Source organism: Chinchilla lanigera, unplaced genomic scaffold (genome assembly GCF_000276665.1).
Source record: "Chinchilla lanigera isolate Chin_1 unplaced genomic scaffold, ChiLan1.0 scaffold00013, whole genome shotgun sequence".
Lineage (NCBI taxonomy): Eukaryota > Metazoa > Chordata > Mammalia > Rodentia > Chinchillidae > Chinchilla > Chinchilla lanigera.
Genome location: NW_004955414.1, coordinates 6,735,416 through 6,754,581, shown reverse-complemented (window position 1 = coordinate 6,754,581; position 19,166 = coordinate 6,735,416). Strand labels below are relative to the sequence as shown.

General features: G+C 40.9%; 1 long non-coding RNA gene across 11 annotated transcripts in view; it reads left to right on the top strand.

The window, feature by feature from the left end:
* The window catches only part of LOC102012627, a 133,161-nt gene that overhangs the window by 94,616 nt on the left and 19,379 nt on the right, over positions 1-19,166 (top strand). For 6 of the 11 annotated variants that reach the window (XR_001233087.1, XR_260161.2, XR_001233091.1 and 3 more), the window contains 4 exons: positions 2,822-3,014; positions 10,505-10,605; positions 14,433-14,632; positions 15,908-16,216. This is a non-coding gene — a long non-coding RNA (uncharacterized LOC102012627). Of the gene's footprint in view, positions 1-2,001; positions 2,236-2,821; positions 3,015-4,412; positions 4,513-10,504; positions 10,606-11,233; positions 11,273-14,432; positions 14,633-15,907; positions 16,217-19,166 lie in introns of those variants that run through there. The other 5 variants (XR_001233093.1, XR_001233090.1, XR_260159.2 and 2 more) reach the window with 5 other exon arrangements.

Below are 19,166 nucleotides of genomic sequence, written 5' to 3'. Positions count from 1 at the left end.
CCCCTCCCTTTCTCTTTTCCCCTTCCTCTTCTCCTTCATTATGGTGCCTTGTCTGTACATCTCACGGTAGACCCACACTTCTTGCTTCTAAGTTCATATGACCCAAAACAGAAGCCCCTATATGTCAGTCGCAGTTGGCCTCATTCTCTGTCACCTTGCAGGACCAGAGCTTGGGATCTGCTAATCCTATGTGTGTGGGTTCTCAGGGGAGATGGCCTGACCTGGCTTTCTCTTTGGTCCGATGTCAACTACTGATCCAAACAACCATGGCTGAGGTCAGGGCCATTTTGAAGGAAAGCCAGTTTTCTTCCGGAGCTGCAGGTGGAGTTTATGTTCTGAGACCTGGACATAAAAATGGGAAGGATATATGGGAATCTTTAGCACAAAAATCTTCACAGCTGTGATACCGTGGAAGAAACGTTCAACCTTGAACCCAGGCGATCAGTTTTGAATCCCTGTTCTACCACATATTAATTGTATGAACTTGAATGGAGTCGTCAGTGAAGCTTGAGTCCCTTTGTCCTCAACTGAAAAAACGAGATAATATCCCTGCCTCAAAGGTGTTTTTAAAATTCATTTAATTTTAAAGATAGCTCACCAAGGCTTCCCAGGTCCAAGGCCGCTCCCGCGGTGCCGGCAGGGGCGGGGCCGCAGGATCCGGGACCCCAGGCAGCTCGCCGAGGCTTCCCGCGTCAATGCTTAAAATTTTCTTTTTTTTCTTGACCAATTTTACACGCTTGAATTTGGTAACTGATCTGAAAACAATATGCAGTATAAGAACCATTGTTGAAGTCCTACTATCTTGTATGGTGAAACTCTGCATCATTTCCAATGTTTTTTTTTTTAATTATTTTTATTGTTTTTTACTTGTTACTGTCTTTGCTCAATCTTACATTCTTATGTCTAATGGACTGAGCAATTTCGTTGAAGATAAAAGTATGTAATTTAGCAACGATTGTAAATTTCTATCATTTTGTCTTGAGATCGTGTGTCATTTTTGTTGTTTTGATTTTTTTGTCTTCATTGTTTTGTCAGTTAATTTTTAAAATAAAAAAAATTTAAAAAATAATTCTGCATTTTTGAGATGGGCATTAAGGCATGAACAAGAGATACAGAAGTAAATAGTCTTTGCTGTCAACACATAATCACAGCACACCGAAGGAAGCAGGTATAAAGCAGATATTTGCACTTCTGGGTAATATGCAGTGGAAGAGGAAAGCACACCTTGGTTAGATGCACTTTTTTTTTTTTTTTTTTCCTGGTACTATGAATCGAACTCACGACCTTTCACTTGCCAGGCAGGCACTGTGCCGCTGAGCTAAATCCCCAGCCCCTAGATGCACTCTTTGTAGTGTGTGTGTGTGTGTGTGTGTGTGTGTGTGTGTGTGTGTTTTGGACAGAAGAAGAAGGGAGGAGAATTTAGAAGGGGTCAACCTAAGTGGACACTTAATAGGCAGGAGATAAATGTGGGAAGAAAGAAGTCTATCAAGGCAAGCAGGGTACCACATGCTGGATCACAAATGCGTGAAGGAGAGAGGTCATTTGGATGATGGGCCAATGGGAGAGCAGTGCTCAAGTAAAGAACAGAATCCGGCATGGAGAGAAGCAGGAAGTCTGGTAGGGTGGCTGGAGAGAAAGCTTCTCTGACTGAAAAGCAAGAAGTGAAACAAAGTGCGTGTGAGTGCTTAGAAGACCAGAAGTGCTGCACGCACAGCAGTGGCTGACACTGTGCTGATTACATGTCAGGAGTCAGACTAAGTAGTTTCATGAATTTGTCTCCATGAGATGGGTAATGTTATCTTCATTGACAGGATATTATGTGAGCGGTTTTCTCAGTCATTTGGTGTCATGTCTTAGTTTGGGTTTTCCCAGGAGCAGGCCTGAGGAAAGTTGTCAAGTGTAAATAGTTCAATTACAGGATATCCTAGGACACCCCAGTCAGAAAGTACAAATACGAACTGCAGAAGAGAAGGGGCCAATTAGGTGTGTGCTATCAAGCAGATCACCGCTGAGGGTAACTGGAGCTCAGTCCTGTTGGAGACAGCCTCAAAATTATTCCCATCGGGAGGTGAGAAAGCTGGGGTATGTCTCTCCAAATCTCCATTTGCTACTGTTCGAGGACTATTGACAGGACATCAGCGCTGCCATTTCCAGTTTCCCTTGTGTAAGGATCAAGCACACTCTTCAGGCAGAGGCTCGGAGGTATTATCAGTAAGCAGCCTTCAAGGTGCGGAGGTAAGGGCTGGATGACTAAGGAGGGACCCTGACAACTTATGTCTTGTGTAAGCAGCCATCAGAGAAACCAGGGTTTGGTCCCAAGCAATCTGACTTAGGTTTTAACAGCAATATTATATTGCTTCTCCAATGTACAGTATATGATAAAATATATTCCCACTGATACTTAGAGGACTTTTCAAAAAATGGATGACAGAGTAGAATAACCTGTCATCTTAACCAGTGACTGGAACATAGTGGATGCTTAAGGAATATTTACGGATGAATTTTTTGAAGTTACTACAAGTTATCCTTCCCTGTTAGTTTGTCATAAAAAGCCTTTGGCTGGAAATCAGTAGATGTAGATAGTTCTGTCACTAGATTGGGGAACTCAGGGAAGTCATTTAGACTCTTTGAGGTTCACTTTTCTCATATTAAAATATTGTTTTGCCATTTCCACCTGCCCACATGCGGTCAGTAGAGCTGCTGTGAGAATGAAATGAAAGAGTGAATGTGAGAAGTTAAGTGTACAGCAACCTGGGAGATAGTGATGCATCTCTCTGGGTTTGGAGCAGGAAGTAATTACTTGTTGGTGTTTGTTTCCCAGGATCCAGGACCAAGAACTGTGAAGTCACCAACCATGGAATTCAGGGCCCTGGACTGCACATAATAGCAGTTGATTCTCGCTACTTCAATCAAAATAGGGATTTATTAGAGGAATATCAGGGAGATCTCAGAAATGATAGGAAAGCAAGAGAGTCAAGCTTGGAAAAGGTACAGGAACCAAAAGAGAGTCACAGGTAAGACTGCACCACAGAGACAACCTGGTGAAAACACTCCTGCCGTTCTCAGTGGGCAGTGGATCCCAGCGCTACTACCAGAATAAATTCTAAGCTGTCCTAGTTTCTCGGGTTATTTACTTCAAAGTCAAGGGCTTGGGCAGAAATATCAGTTGAGCCAAGATTAGGTCATATTTTTGCGCTGCAGCTGCCAGGGATGCAGGAGTAGCTTTTCCTGGCTGCTTTTCCAGCTTCCATAAGGGGAAGCCATACTCTGTCTCCGCCAGGTCTCAGGAAATGGCAGTTTCGCCAGACACAGGAAGAGGGCTCAACTGCTGGGCAGCCAATAACAAGCTAAGTCCCACTGACTTGACATGAGAAAAGTGGGATACTGGTTGAGAGTTAGAGAACCCAGTGTGGGAGATGATCAGGATTTATTGAGTAGCAACACTGACTTGAGCCTACCAGAACTCATCAAGACACTGGGTACAAAAATGACTAAATCACACATACACAAAAGTGTCTAAGCCACAAGTGCTAGCCTCAAGGGGCTGTGGCCAGTTGGAGACTATAATACTAAAACTAATTATGATACGGAGGAGCTGTAACTGAGATACAGTAAAGTACAGAGGGAGCATAGTGCTAGGGATTAGGTAGGTTGCCAGGAAAGCTTTCATAGGGGAGTTAGATCTCCCTGGAAGAAAAAAGCGAGAGCATTAGAAGCAGAGGCGCTCACGGTACTTGTTAATCTTACTGTTGAGCAGAATCTAGGTCTTCGTATTTCCTGCCCAGTCCTTTCTTGTAATCCCCAACCACAACACATATGCTACTGCAATTAAGGCCTAAAATTAGCACTGTGAAAGCCTCCAAGTTATGGTATTGTTCAAACCAGGTTTTTCTTCCTTTGCTCTCCCCCAAATCACTAGTGTAGAGTGCTACTGGTAAAAGTTTACTGCTGCTTCTGCTATTTTTAGCTACTTTAGATGTAAGCATATACTTAGACCTTGATTTAGATAATAGCTAACTCACTGACTGTAAAATCTCTCTGAGCTTCAATTTCCTCAGTGATAAAAGAGGAATCAAAAAACACTAACTTTCCATGACCACTGTGAGGATTAACTGAGAGAAGTTTACAAGTGTCAGTGTTCAGTAGCCGGTGCTATCATTGCTTTTTATTTGTTTTTTTGAGACCTGGTCTCCTATGCAGTTCAGGCTGTCCTTAAACTCACTGTGTGCCCCAGAGTGGCCTCGAATTTACAGTAATCCTCCTGCCTCAGCCTCCCAAGTGCTGGGATTACAAGTGTGCGCCACACCAGGCGTGGCTCATTGCCACTAGTTTGTAGCAGATCTTTGCAACTCTGGTGATCACCCTCCGATGATGAAGAGGATCCCTTTATCTTTTCCCCCTTTGACCTACAGGGTTTCACACAGTGGCTGAGGAAATATCCAGAAGGAAATGTCTTCCAGGGGTGAAGGGACTCAGAGGTTGTGCCACAAACGTGAGAATTTTGGGTTCTGAGTGAGTAGATAAGTTTATTTTGAGCTCTGAGGCCCCTTCAAAGCCTTCTCCTTCAAAGTCAGTCTCCCTGGGCAGACTGAGAACCTGGTTCCTGGAGTGAAGGGAGGCTCCCTAATCCTACCAGAATGATTTTCAAAGGAGACCTCCTGCCTTAGGGAGGTTTGCCTTTCTGGCCTTTATGAGGTGGAAACAATTTCCCCAGATGGAGCCTTCTCCGGCTCCCTTCTCTACCAAGCTCAGGACAACACATTTGTTAAGCAGTGGTGTTCACATCTTTTTCTCTGCAATGTTTGAAAATATGATAGGTTGAGTAACTCCTCACTGGTGGAGTAACCCCATGTCTTCAGAATAATAAGCATGATATCTGAGGGGAATTTGCTATAGGCTGAAGAGATTTTTTAAATGAGCAGGTCCCGATGTGATTATACTGTGTGGCTTGTAATAGACACTAAATTGTGTGGTACATGAGTTTAGATCTTGCTGAGATTCCTGGTGTATAGTTTAGTAGTTTCTTTTCATGAATAACCTGTTCTATTCTGGCCTTAGACTTCTAGGTAAATTCCAATCATTCATTCATTATGCAACTATATACTGAGTTCTTCCCACATGCCAGGCATTCTGTTAGGTGTATAGGATCTTGATTCTGATCAGAAGTGAGAAGAGGAAACTTTTTTGTAAAAATTCCAAGGGCAGGGCTGGGTGTGGTGGAGCACTCCTATAATCCCAGCACTCTGGAGGCAGAAGTAGGAGGATCATTGTGAGTTCGAGGCCAGCCTGGGTTACAAAGTGAGTTTAAGACCAGCCTGAACTGCACAGTGAGACCTTGTCTCAAAAAGACACACACACACACACACAAAAAAAAAATTCAAAGGGCTTCTTCCTTCAAACATTACTTGTAAGAAAGGTGAATATCTGGGCTTGTGGTGTGGCTCAGCGGTAGAGCTCTTGCCTTGCATGCATAAGGCTGTGGGTTTGATCCCCAGCACCACACACAAAAAAAAGAGTAGTAAAGAAAGGTGGGGGCTGGGGATTTAGCTCAGCGGCAAAAGCGCCTGCCTGGCAAGCGCAAGGTCGTGAGTTCGGTTCCCGGTACCGGAGAAAAACCAAAAAAAAACAAAAAAACAAAAAAAAAAAAAAAAAGGTGAATGTCTCTCCTGTCTGCATATGGAGAAAATAATTTCCTGTATAGTGGCTTAGTTCTGGTGTCTGCTAGGCTCATCATCCCGCCTGGGGACAGGCCCAGTACTAGGAAAGCTAGAGCAGCAGAACACGCTGTAGTAGTAACTTGACATTACACACCTTAACTCCTTTATTACACCCCACATTACCGTTATACCCATATATATTTTCAGAATGTGGAAAGCTTTTTCTAATTTTCATGTAGCCATTTGTAGAGCCATTTCTCCAGGCATTTAGGCAAAGGGAGCGTCCTTTCTTTTTGAGGCTGAGGCTCTGCTGGTGCTGTTTTCAAGATATAAGTATATAATTGAGGTCCAGATTATCATATTCTTTTACAGAAGCTTTCATTTTCAAATCCCTTTCACATAGGTTATCACATTCTTTTATTGCCACATTTTTTGTGAGTCAGGGTCTTACTATGTCATTCAAACTGGCCTTGAACTGACTTTGTAGCCCAGGCGAGCCTCAAACTTGAAGCAATCCTTCTGCCTCAACCTCCCAAGAGCTGGGATTACAGGCGTGAGCCACCACGCCTTCCTATTGCCATATTGTTTGAACTTCATGCTTAAGTAAACCTAAAGGGCAAGAAAAGGGACCCACTAACCATTTATTCTTCAAAGTTACCATATGGGGTGGAAACTGATCTCCCTGTCTTACAAAGGAAAGAACAAAGGCTCAGATAAGGCTCAGATAGTAAGTAGCAAGATAAGGAATGGAACCAGGTTGTTGGCCTCCAAATCTGTGTCTTTCTGTTATACTTCAACTGACTCCCAGTTTTCTCAAGCCTTTGTTATTTTACAAAACTACAAGTACCTTCAAAACAGCAACCAGTTTGTGCTTTTTTTAAAAAAACAGCCTTATTAAGTGAATATAAATATATATATTTCTTAAAATTCACCAATTATAAATGTGCAGCTCAATGATTTTTAAAAATTTTAATAATAATTTATTGGGATATAACTGCACACCATACAATCTACTCATTTGAAGAATACAATTCAGTGATTTTTAGTATATCCACAAAGTTATGCAACCATTACAATCAATTTTAAAACACCAATGTCACTTAAAAAGAAATCATATATTTTTAGCTCTTGCCCTTTAATCTTCCCACTCCTACTTGCCCACCCTCAAGCCATAAGCAATCACTGATCTACTTTCTGTCCCTAAATATTTGCCCATTCTGGACATTTCATATAAATGATATCATATATGTTTTCATGTGACTGCTCTCTTACATGTTTTCAAGATTTGTCCATCTTGAAGCATGCAAGAGTATGGCCAAACAATATTCCCCGGTGTGGCCATTACTGCCTTTTGTCTCTCTATTCATCAGATAATGGACATTTGCTCTGTTTCCACCTTTTTTGTTCATTATGAGTAATGGTGCTATGAATATTTGTGTTTGAATTTTGTGTGGACATAGGTTTTGATGTATCTTGAGTGTATACCTAAGAGAGACATTACTAGGCCAAATAATAATGCTACATTTAGCTTTCTGAGGAACTACCAGATTGTTTTCCAAAGCGGCTGCACCATTTTACCTTTCAACCAGCAGATACCTGTGGACTCCAGTTTTTCCATACCCTTGCTGGCACTTGGTGTGCTTTGCTTTTTTCAGTTCACATTTGTTTTTCAAAGATGCATTTCCATATCCACAGGCTTGTTACTTTTAATTGTTTCAAAGCATTCCACATCAGTTAGGTGCCATTGTTTAAGTACTACTTTAAAGCTGAGAATTTGGATTGTTTCCAGTTTCGTGCTGTTATAAGTAGTGAGACTGGAATCTGTTCCTCTTTTTCCTTTAGCTCATTTCCATGAGGCGTGCTCCAGTGTGGAACAAAGGGCACACACAGCTCTTCCGTTGCTTCTATAGCTGTTCTGCAGAAAGTGTGACTGTATAAAGTGCAACGGCCAAGTTAGTGTCTGCCTACCTCCCCATAGTTTCCGCCCATAGAAGCTGTTTTATTCCTGTGTACTAATACAGGTATATAATGGAAACTTAGGGTGTTTGGGCTTATGTTTCTTTCACTGTTGGTAAACTCACAATATGTTTAATGGCCATCAGGTATTCAGGCTATCTGAGTCATTGATCGAAAGAGGCCAGGCACTGTGGGAGCATCCAAGGGCCAAAGCAAAGGGTAGACTATGTAACTTAAAGGAATCTCTTGGGTTTGGGGAACATAGACTCAATTAGGCTGGTTTGCAGCGTCAGGGACAGAATGAAAATACTACATGTCAGAATGCTGAACTAATCCAGACATAGCATTTTCCAAACTCTTCCTTCCTTCATTTTTCTGCTTCTCCCTTCCTGGCCATTTGTTCTTAATCTCCTTTGAGAGTTTCTTTTCCTTTGCCTGCCTCTTTGTTGTGGTTTGTGTCTAGATGTTCCCCAAAAGTCTCATGCAGTCATAGGTGGGGCTTTTTCAGAGGCGGCTGGATCCAGAGTGTGTGATACTGGGATTAGCTTATGTGCAATGCTAGGATCAAGGCCACTAAGAGTAAGACTGTGACTGCTACCCATCCTACATAGCCTGGATAAGATCTTAGGGATAGAAATTGCTGTGGCTGTCCCTTGCTTATTTTGCTACCTTTGGTCCACATGAACTGTTTCTCCTCAGCAATGCTTATTTGCTGTGCCCACCCTGCTTTGGAGCCAGCTGATTATAGATGGACACCTCTACACACTGTGAGCTAAATAAACCTTTCTTCTTTTAACACTAGATGTTGGGTATTTTGTCACATCAATGAAAGAATAATAACTAAGAATTTGGTACAAGAACTGGGGTCATTGTTGTGACTATACCTGACCAGGTGGTTCAGGAGCCTTTGGGACTGGCTTGTGGGAAGAGTTTAAAAAGATTTAGATACACCAGCTAAACAAGTAGAGCTGAAGTGCCTTAGGTTATACTTGATGAGAGATTCTAGTCAGAGTTCAGAAGATCAGAAGGCTGATAAAAATTCTGTTGGAAAAGACCAGACTCAGGTGATTTCTGCTGGAAAGAAGGACTACACTGATTATTGGATTCCAGATAATACATGTTATATCTTGGCAGAAAGTTTGTCTGCATTTTGCTTGTGTCCAGAGACTTTGCTTGAGACTAAGGGTGGTGGAGTAATTAATCTTGCAGAAGAAATTTAAAGGCAGTCTACTGTTGAGGTTGTGACATGGCTGCTGTTGGGGGCTTTTCACCAGATCTGTGTTGAGAAACAAGAGCATAAAGCCCAGAAGAATGATTTAAAACATTATGAGTTTTACCATAAAGGAAGCTCCAGTAAAGAACTATGTTGAGAATGAAGAGTAAAGAACCCAGCAGAATGATTTAAAACATTGTGAGTTTCACCAGAAAGCACCAGTAAAGCTGTGGGCTGCAAAGATAGAGCAGAGATATTGATTGCTGATACGGAACAGAATAGAAAAGATGACCTGAGAGCATCACACAAAACAGGAGCACTCCAGCCTTTGATGCCTCAATATTGCAAAAGACAAAGACTTTTCTTGAGAAGACATCCCCAGAGCACCATGTTCAAGAATGGCAGGGGCCTAGAGAAGTTGTTCTTTTGGATTTAGTTCATAGGCTCACAACCCCTACAGCCAAGAGAAAGGAAAGCCTGGCTACTGCTCCAGCTTGCAGCAGACCTTGGCATCATCCCTGAGGTGCTGGTTTTAGGTTTACACAGAATACAAGAGTTGTAGGGTCAGGAAGGCTTCTACCCAGATTTCAGAAGAAGGCAGTGTACCCCTGAGAAGGCAGTGTGTGAAGTTGTGAGTGTGAAACTGAAGGTGTGGTGGAGACCTCAGAGGTTTAGAGAAGCCAGGAGTGGGAACTGTCTGAAGAAAGCTGCAAGAAGGGATCAGAACCAGCTCAAGGCAGGAGCTGTGGGAGGTACAACCACCAGAAAAGCCATAGGGATGGACCCACCCAAGCCCTTTAGAGTTTACATCTTGCCACAGACTGCCTTGGGTACTGCATATGGAACTGCAGGGCTTAATGTTTGCCTTGCTGGATTTTAGACTTGCTTTGATCCCATTCTTTTGTAGCCCCCCACCTTTGTACCTTTTGGAATGATAATGTTTATCTTCTGCCATTTTACATTAGAAGTATTTACCTTTCTTTTCATTTGTACAGGGGCTCACAGCTAAAAGTTTACCTTAAATCTCAGAGGAGACTTGGAACTTGGACTTTTGAGCAATGCCCAAACTATTAGGACTTTGACAACTCTTAGAGGTGGACTAAATACTTTTTGTGGAAAGGAATGTACATGAATCTTTGGAGGGGCCAGGGGCAAAATGTTATGGTTTATGTCTAGAATTCCCCAAAGCCTCATTTAGTCATACATGGAGCTTTTTCAGAGGTGGCTAGATTCAGAATGTGTGATGCTAGGATTAATTCATGGTGCAATGCTAGGATCAAGGGCACTAGGATTAAGAGTGCAAGTGCTACCCACCTTAAGTAGCCAGGATAAGATATAAGGGATAGAGATATCTGTGGTCTTCCTTTGGTTGCTTTATTACCTTCTGCCACCATGAACTATTTTTCCTCTGCAATCCTTGTCTGCCATGCCACCCTGCCTTAGAGGTAGCCACTTATGGACTGAAAGTGCTACAAATTGTGAGATAAATAAACTTTTTCCCCTTTATCCTTGGGTGTTGGGTATTTTGTCTCAGCAATGAGACATGGCAATTGCCATGACAGTGATGATGATAAATGCTGGAAGCTTCCAAATATTTATGTCCAGCAAAGGCTATGTCCTGAAGTTTAGATATACACCTCTTAACTTCCTACTCTACATCTCCATTTGAATCCTCCAGGTACCTCAAGTCCAGTGTTTTCCATCAAATTGCCAGTCCTTGTTTCAGTGATAATGGGAATGAAAACTAAAGCATGAACTTGCAGGAAAAGGCTTTAATTGGTAAGTAATGGTAAATGGTAAGGAACTTTAGCTTGAAGAGCGACAAAGATCAAGCTGGCCCTTAACAAAAGAGAGTAAAAGAAAATGAGAAAAGGAGTCCAGTTTAACATCAGAAGGGGGCACACTCTGATGAAGAAGATCAGTCTGACCCGTTTACAGAACAGAGAGCAGTTTTACAGGGTGCTGTCATGCTCTGAGGTCCAGTCAGTCATTATCTCAGTTTTGGTTTCCATAGCTCTGGAGAAACCCTGATGACTCAGGGGCAGTTTGGTTCCCATGAGATGATTGGAGGGGCAGTCTCAGCTACATGTAGCACAATTTAAGGAGTGATTAAAATATACAGTTAGTGTTTAAATGTTTTAAAAATTATTACAGTAAAAGACACATTACCATTACCCCTCCTCACAATAGTTCCCCCCACTTCAAACACACATCCCATAATTCCTGCCACTCTCTGAAGCAGTTCTGGAAGTCCTCTTTTGGTGTCTTTACAAGGTATGATGAAAAATACAAACAACTTTGCTGCTGAGTGCTATCCAAAAGAAATGCAGGCTCATTGAAACATTATTGTATATTTTCTTTCTCCACCCCTCCATTACTGTGTATTTTCATCCACCTTATTCACCAGATCTGGTGCTGTGACTTCTGGCTTTTCCTCAAATCCAAAATGACCTTGAAAGATAAACTTTTTGAACCAATTCAGGACATCAAGGCAGCCATGACAGTACAACTAACGACATTCACAAATGAGGACTTCTTCAGAAAATTGCAAGAAATACAGGATAAGTATGTTTGAAGCAAGGGTAAATATTTGGAAGGGGATTAATGGCAGTATGTCTTTTACTGTAATACATTTTAACAAATTTAAACATTCAGTATATTTTTCAATCTCATCTTGTATTTCCACTAACACCATAGCACTTTATTATTTCTGTTCCTCATGATAGTTCTGCAATCAGGATAGTATAATTACTATTCAAAAGAAGAAACTGAGGCTCATAAGGAATAAGATTGTACTAGGGCCCATGCCTTAGCAGTCCTGACTTACCAGTAGCAGACTTTACCCCATGACTCAAGAAATTTACTACTTGAGTAATATTCCATCTCTGAGATTTCTAATTTATTCATTTGTAATTCCTTCTCTGAGATTTCTAGTTTATTCATTTGTAATGTGGGTATAACCTTTATTTTTCAAGATTAATGTTAGGATTAGGTAGATCTGGCTACATAATTAGTAGAGACCAGTGCAAAATGAAAATGTAGGATGACCCCTTGTTAAATAATTATTAATAATTTCAGTACAGCAACAGTGGAGCATTAAGTTAAGTATAAGGCCTTCCTAAGCATAGCTTGTGTGGTTGCACAGCTTAAACACCCATAACACTGGATGTGGGGCAAAAGTTCAGGTATATAAGGTACTTTTATGGAATAGTTGCTTATTAAATTATAGGTATAACTGTATTAGCTTCCTACTGTTGCTATAACAAATTCCTACAAACTCGGTGGCTTAACCCAAATTGATTATCTTACAATTCTGGAGCTCAGAAGTCCAAAAGGAGTGTTAACATCAAGATGTAGCAAGTCTGTGCTCCTTCTAGATGTTCTAGGGAAGGATTTATTTTGTTGACTTTTCTAGTTTCTAAAAGTTGGCCACATTCCCTGGCTTATGACCTCTTCCTGTTTCTTTAAAATTAGCAGCACTGTATGCTTTAATTTCTCTCTCTCTTTCTCTCTCTCTCCCTCTCTCTCTTTCTCTCCCTCCCTCCCTCTGTCTTTCCCATACCTTGAAACATTTCCTCTGTATGACTGCCTTTCCTACCTCTGTTTTCACTTGGGCCATCCAGTGCTAAATCCCTTTTGGCACGTTACATAGCATATTCACAGGTTCCAGGAATTAGTGAGATAGAGGATTAGGGCATGGCCTAAGCTGATGGGGAAGCAGACATAACCTGTTAACTACAAGATCCTGAACACATGTGTAGAATCAGTCTCAAAGCCCTGCACATGGACTTTTGGAGAGAACTTGAGCTGGTTTTCAATAGTTTGGCCTAGACCTGAGGTCAGCCTGAGGTGTGAGATCCCAACACTGCCTCTCAGGACCCTGATGCAGAAGTTCTCCCAGATTTCCTTGAGATTTGGACAGTATAAAAGAGAAGCAGCCATGAAGAGCCAGTGCTATCATAACTTTCTATGTTAGCCCATGCTGTGTTTCCCAGATGCAGCGTGTACTTTTGTCCTCACTTTCACCCTCTTTTTCTATTTACTTGACCCAAGCTTGCTCTGCAAAGCCAGTTTCTTTCTTATTCTTCCCTTTTACTTTCTTGAATGGACTTTGCCAGTGCTTTTTTGTTAATTTCGTTTGTTCTTTGTTCCAAGCAAGGCTGGCCTAAATTTGAGATCCTCCTGTTGCCAGGTTGTGGAATGCTGGATTTTCTTTCTAGATGTGGTTTCTAGGTTTTTCTGTCCTGCACAAAAATTGGTGAAGATGAGCATGAAAGGTAGTGAGGTTTTACATTTAGCAAGATATAGAAAGGAAAGAAACATGCTCTACTGAGCAAGTATGGGCCAATTAAAAGGAAAAGCAGTATTGTCTACAAGGTAAGCATGGACTACTGCAAAATACACAGCACAGTGGCTGTGAGGAAAATGGTAGTTTTCTTTTGTATCTCCCACTCGTCAGGCTGACGTCAGGTCTTGGCAGTCCTATGAAAAGCCTGCTTGGGTTCCCATGAGAAGAAATGAAGAGACCACTCTATGGCTGGTCCACGCCAAGGCCTTGGGAGCTGCTCTGTGCATGTGTCCTGGAACTTTGTAATTGACAGAGCATGCCCATTGTCCCCAGATGTTTGTCATGCCCTGATATTCTGCCTCATTCTTGCCTAAAACTCTGGAGTAGCTTGGATTGCAGGTGTGTGCCCCTGCACCAACCTGTATTGACCATTCTTTGAAATAAAGATCCCAATCGTTGATTTCATTATCATTACTGTCTAGCAAGGACTGGGCACAGAGCAAGTTAATATTTTTTGAAGCAAAACCAGGAAGACAACTCTTATGGAGACACATGTTAATTCTGTTCTCAGAATGCTTTTTAAAATATTTATTCCACCTTTATCTTTCTGCAGTCTAAGAAATTTTCCAGTGTAAAAATATTTTGTGTACCTTTTATTTAAATAAAAGGGCCTCACTAACAAAACTGACCTTGTTTGCCAAATTTCCTTTTGTCTTTCTTTACTTCAGCCACTTCCTCTTTTTTTCCTTTCTGTTTCCTCTTGTGAAGGTACTTTGTGGTCCCATCTTTTTTTTTTCAGTAGTGATGATCTTTTTCCTAAAATTTACATTACTGCAGTCTTCCCAGAAATCTGTGTTGTTAGAGAAACAAGGGAAGTCCCACCCTTCCTTTCCTTATTGCACTGCAGTTCTTGAAGTCACCAGGAGATGTATATCCTTACCCTGGCTGAGGGATGAGCTCTCTGCCCCTGAGGGCTAGAGTTATGTGAACTCTAGACACAGCGGTGGGAGTATTCAAGTCACATATTCAAAAAGTATTAAAAAGCATAAAGTAATTCTTTACATGTGTGCTCCCTGGTCCAGATTTGAAGAAAGTGAGGTTATCAAATATATTCAATAAAATCATTCACTGGTTAGGCGTTGGAGAGATCCAAATCCTTTTTTACCATTTACTCTGAAATTCAGTGATGGATACTGAAAAATAAGGGTTTGTGACCTAATACAGACCCTGTGCTGAGTAATTCGTAAGTGGCTCATAATTTAATGAGGGCTATGTGACATACACAGTGAATGAAATCTCAAATTAAAATATATTACAGATGGAAAAGAAAAGGCCAAAAGGTGTAGCTGAGAGGGAACAAAATTTAAAACATCTGAAGTTTAAAATATTTGAAATTGCTACTACGTGGTTGCAGGACTGGCCAAGTCTTTCAACTTAGATATGAATTTGAAGGATTGCTCTATATGACTTCCAAGACAACATCAAACTCAGACTAAGTGCCACATGAGCGTGGAAATGGTGAGACTTCTTTGTGTAAGTCTTCTGGGTGGAGGGAGGATACAAGGGCAGCTTTAAAGACGTGTGGGATTTTTGAGTAGGGAGATGGATGGGAGGACACTTGTAGAGTTGGAGATAAAATCATCGGTGAGGTAAGGGTATGGGAGCGAGCAGAGTGATTCAAAGCATAACGAACACTCCAGCCTGAACAAGAGCAGGTGAGCCGTGGACAAGGACTGGACAGGAACCTTACAGAGACAGTTGCTGGGCTCAAGGCTGAGGCCTGTACTGACTCCTTACAGAGAGATTAGTCTGGGAACAGTGAGAAGATGGGTAAGTGGGAAAATGCATTGGCAAGGAGGAGAGGAGGTTGTGATCGGAGGAGAGGGCCGGTCCGGGAGTGCATCAAGTAAGTTTGGACCAGGGTAGTGAGATGCAAGTAGAGGGAGGTGGTAAATCTGAGAGGAACTCTGAAGGAGAAGTCAAGTTGAAGTCAAGTCGGAGAGAAAGCAATCTGAGTTGACCACCAAAGCTTGAGCAGAGATTTTGTTAACAGAAAGAGGAAGGGTATTTTGAGGGGTGAAGTTTGGGGGGAACTTCAGAGTTTCATTTGTAGAAATGAACATGTCTGAATGGTTTTACTGGGAATCCTTTAAATTGAGTATATTTTTGTCAGTAAGAATTGTGAATATTATTGTCAGGAACAGATAGAGTTTTCAATCATTAACACATGAATGTTTTTATAATTTCCAGTTATTGTATTTTAGCTTTACAGTTTATTATTTCTAACTTAAACTTATAGTATTCCTTATAGTATAGTATATATATCCCTTATAGTATTCCTTTGACGTGTCCCCCAAGTCTACCTTTCTTTCTTTCTTTTTCTTTCTTTCTTTTTCCATTTCTTTCTTTCTTTCTTTCTTTCTTTCTTTCTTTCTTTCTTTCTTTCTTTCTTTCTTTCTTTCTTTCTTCCTTCCTTCCTTCCTTCCTTCCTTCCTTTTCTTTCTTTCTTTCTTTCTTTCTTTCTTTCTTTCTTTCTTTCTTTCTTCCTTCCTTCCTTCCTTCCTTCCTTCCTTCCTTTCTCCTTTTCTTCTTTCCTTCTTTCCTCTCTCCCTCTCCCTTCATCCCTTCTCTCTCTCTTCTTCTGTTACATAAATGTTAACAGTCTTTTTTCTTTCTGGGTGGTTGTATTAACACCTCACCTCTCAGTGGTTGAAAGTTCTTTTCATTCAGTACTCCACGTGTCTGCCACTTTCCTGCACATTTTCATTTACTTTTGTTTTTTGTGGTGCTAAGGAACAAACACAGGACTTCATGACTTCCAGACAAGCTACATAGATGTCAGCCTATGACATCAAAAGAAGTGGCAGCCAGGCATGGTGGCACACTCCTGTGATCTCAGCACTCAGGAGGCTGAGGCAGGAAGATCCTGTGAGTTTGAGGCCAGCCTAAACTGTATAACAAAACCTTTTCTCAAAAAGCCAAAATGGGGAGCAATTCAATCTCCAAGTCCCCTAGTGTGCATTAATAGAGTGAATGGGACTATTTATGTAAAGGTCTAATGAGAATCATAATAAACTTTTTTCCTTAGAATTTGATTTACAACCGTGCCTCTTCCACTCCTTTTACTTGTATTTTTATTCTTCTTACTTTTTTCACCTCCCCCCACAGTGAGGATCAAACGCAGGGCCTTGTACATGCTAAGCAAGTGCTCTACTACTGAGGTACAATCCAGCTGCTCCACCTTTTTATTTGTATCATCACTAAAATGTCCCTAGTATCAACATTTCATATCCAGCAGTACCATAGCTTAACTTGTATGTAAGCAAGTTTTTTCTGCTGCTTTGCTCTTTGTTTTCTCCTTATTTTGATGCTGAATCTTCCTTTGGTTCCATGTTAACCTCTCTCTCTCTGTCTCTCTCTCTCTCTCTCCCTTTCCTTGATCTTAGAACTGAAGAGATTCAAGAAAATGCTGCACTCAAAGTTAAAACAGTTTTTATCCTTTTGTTGTTTCACTTCTCTTTCTTCTTTAGCAAGAATAAATTCCTCCCCTCTGAGTCCTGTGCACTTCCTTCTACTTTCTCACTTCCTTGTCACTCAGAGTTTAAGGCCATTGCAGGGGCAATTTAGCAGTTGACAAGCAATAGATATTACTCAGTCCATTATTTGTTTTTTCTTTCTTTAATTCTTTTCTTTTAAAAAATTTTAAAAACTGACAAAACAACGACAAAATCCAAACAACACAAAAACAAGAAAAATGACAATACATGACCTCAACCCAAAATGGTAGGAATTAACAGTGGTTGCTACATTACATCTGTTATCTTCAACGAAGTTGCTCAGTCCACCAGACATAAGAATGTAAGATTGATCAAACAATCAAAGACAGTAACAAGCAATAAAAAAAAAAAAAACCATTGGAAATGATGCAGAGCTTTGTCCTACAAGATGGTAGGAGTTCAGCAATGGTTCTTATACTGCATAGTGTTGTTTTCAGATCAGTCATTCTGATTACCAGATTCAAGCATGCAAAACTGATCAAGAAACAAGAAAATTTTAAGTATGTTCCTTTCAATAAACCACAGACATCAGCAATACACCTATCCCAGCTATCCTTATAGATATATATAAATTTTGTTTTTCAATTTAAAAAGAAAAAAACCAAAATAACAAAAACAAATACATAAACAAAACAGCATGGAGGGCAATAAAAATGATACAGAATTTCCAAACATGGTGATAGGATATTGACAATGGTTGTTATATTACATAATGTCATCTTCAAAATGCTTGCACATATAACCAGATAGAGACATGCAAGATTGATCAAACAATTACACATTAACATTCCTTTGAATAAACCCACAGATATTATTAGTACAATTATCCTAGCTATCCTGTGTATACATACACATATTTTTCTCATTACTTATTTTTTTTTGACAGCAGGTTACCCTGATTTTTTAGCCTGTGCCCTCCTATAAATTGTTGACAAATTAATACTTACGAGAATTAAGGTTTTTTCATCAGAATTCTGCAGAATACTCTTTGAATCTCTAATACTGTCATCACAGTCTGTCTTCTTTCAGAGTATATGCTTCCTCACTAAATTTTGACATCCTTTAAAATTAAGCAGTGTTTTACATGTAATAGATATACAACAATTGTTAATCAGCTGATAGATTCTATATTTGACCAACCGACCACTGATTTTGAATATATCTTGATGCTACAGTTGGCACTTAATAGAATTTTGCTCATATCCATTAAAAAGGAGTTACTGCAAATAGAAATACTTTTCTACAGCTCTTTCGACTTCTTACCTCCTGTGTTAGACTACAGTACTGTTGTTTGTTTACAATTTATACCACACCTACTCTCTACAAGGTTCATTCCTTTGCTCTGATTTACTCAATGGTAACTTTACTCTGATTCCTTTGACTGATTTACTCAATGGTAACTTAAGTACTTGCCATGAGCTTGTGACAGAATAAAGGTTTAGTAAGGATGGATAAGGAAAGCAGTTGCTATGGTGTGGTTAATGCTATCATTTAGAGGAGAAGCATCTAAGTTAGGCCGGGACTTCTTAGAAGAAGGGAAACCAGCTTTGAAGCTAACAGAAGGAGCTCGCTGGAGAACGGGGGAGTGAAGCGAGGGCTTGTTGTGAGAAGAAGGTGTGCTATGTGCAAAGACACTAAGATAGGAATAAAATTACTTGATTCAGAAACTGCTCAGGAGTTCTGAGGACAAGAACGTGATATGCAAGCTTAGGCTTGGCAGGATGATATCAGGGAAATAAGCGGGCTAGAGTTTGGATCTAAAATGTGCCCCAAGGGAGCAGGTGCTAAGCCTTAGTCTCCAAGATGGTGCTATTGGGAGGTGATGGAACCTCTAGAGGTGGGGCCTAGAGGTGTCTTCAGGTACTCGGAGGTCTGCTCTTGCAGGGCATTGCAAGACCCAGGCCCTCTCCCTCTCCCTTTTGCCTCCCAGGCCATTAAGTGAGCAGTTTTAGTCCACATAAGTTGCCGTCACGATGTGCTGCCTCACCATAGGCTCAATGGAGAAGCCAGCTGATCAGAAATTGGAACATCTAAAACTGGGCGCTGAAGTAAATCTTTTCTCCTTCTAGGTCGGTTATCCTCTGTATTTGTTTTAGTCACAGCTGACCCACCAAAACAGGTGTCAGGTCTCAAGGTGACTTGTGCATTACAGTCAGGAATTGTAACAGCAAAGCTGTGGCACATATTCCAATTCCACTTCTAGGCAGGAGGATCTTGGATGCCATTCTGGGGTATAGTTCCAGAAACTGAGTCTCTTTTGGGGAGGCTAAAATTTTACCCATAAGATACATGCAGTGAAACTAAGAGATCTGGAATTGAGGGCTCAGGGTTAAAGCAACATTAATTCAAATCTGAGAAGAAGAACTGGTATAGTGGCACATGCCTGTAATTCCAGCATCCTGGGAAACTGAAGCAGGAAGATCAAACATCAAGTCCAGCCCAGGCAACTTAGCAGGATGGCAAAACCCTGCATCAAAATAAAAAATAAAAAGGGC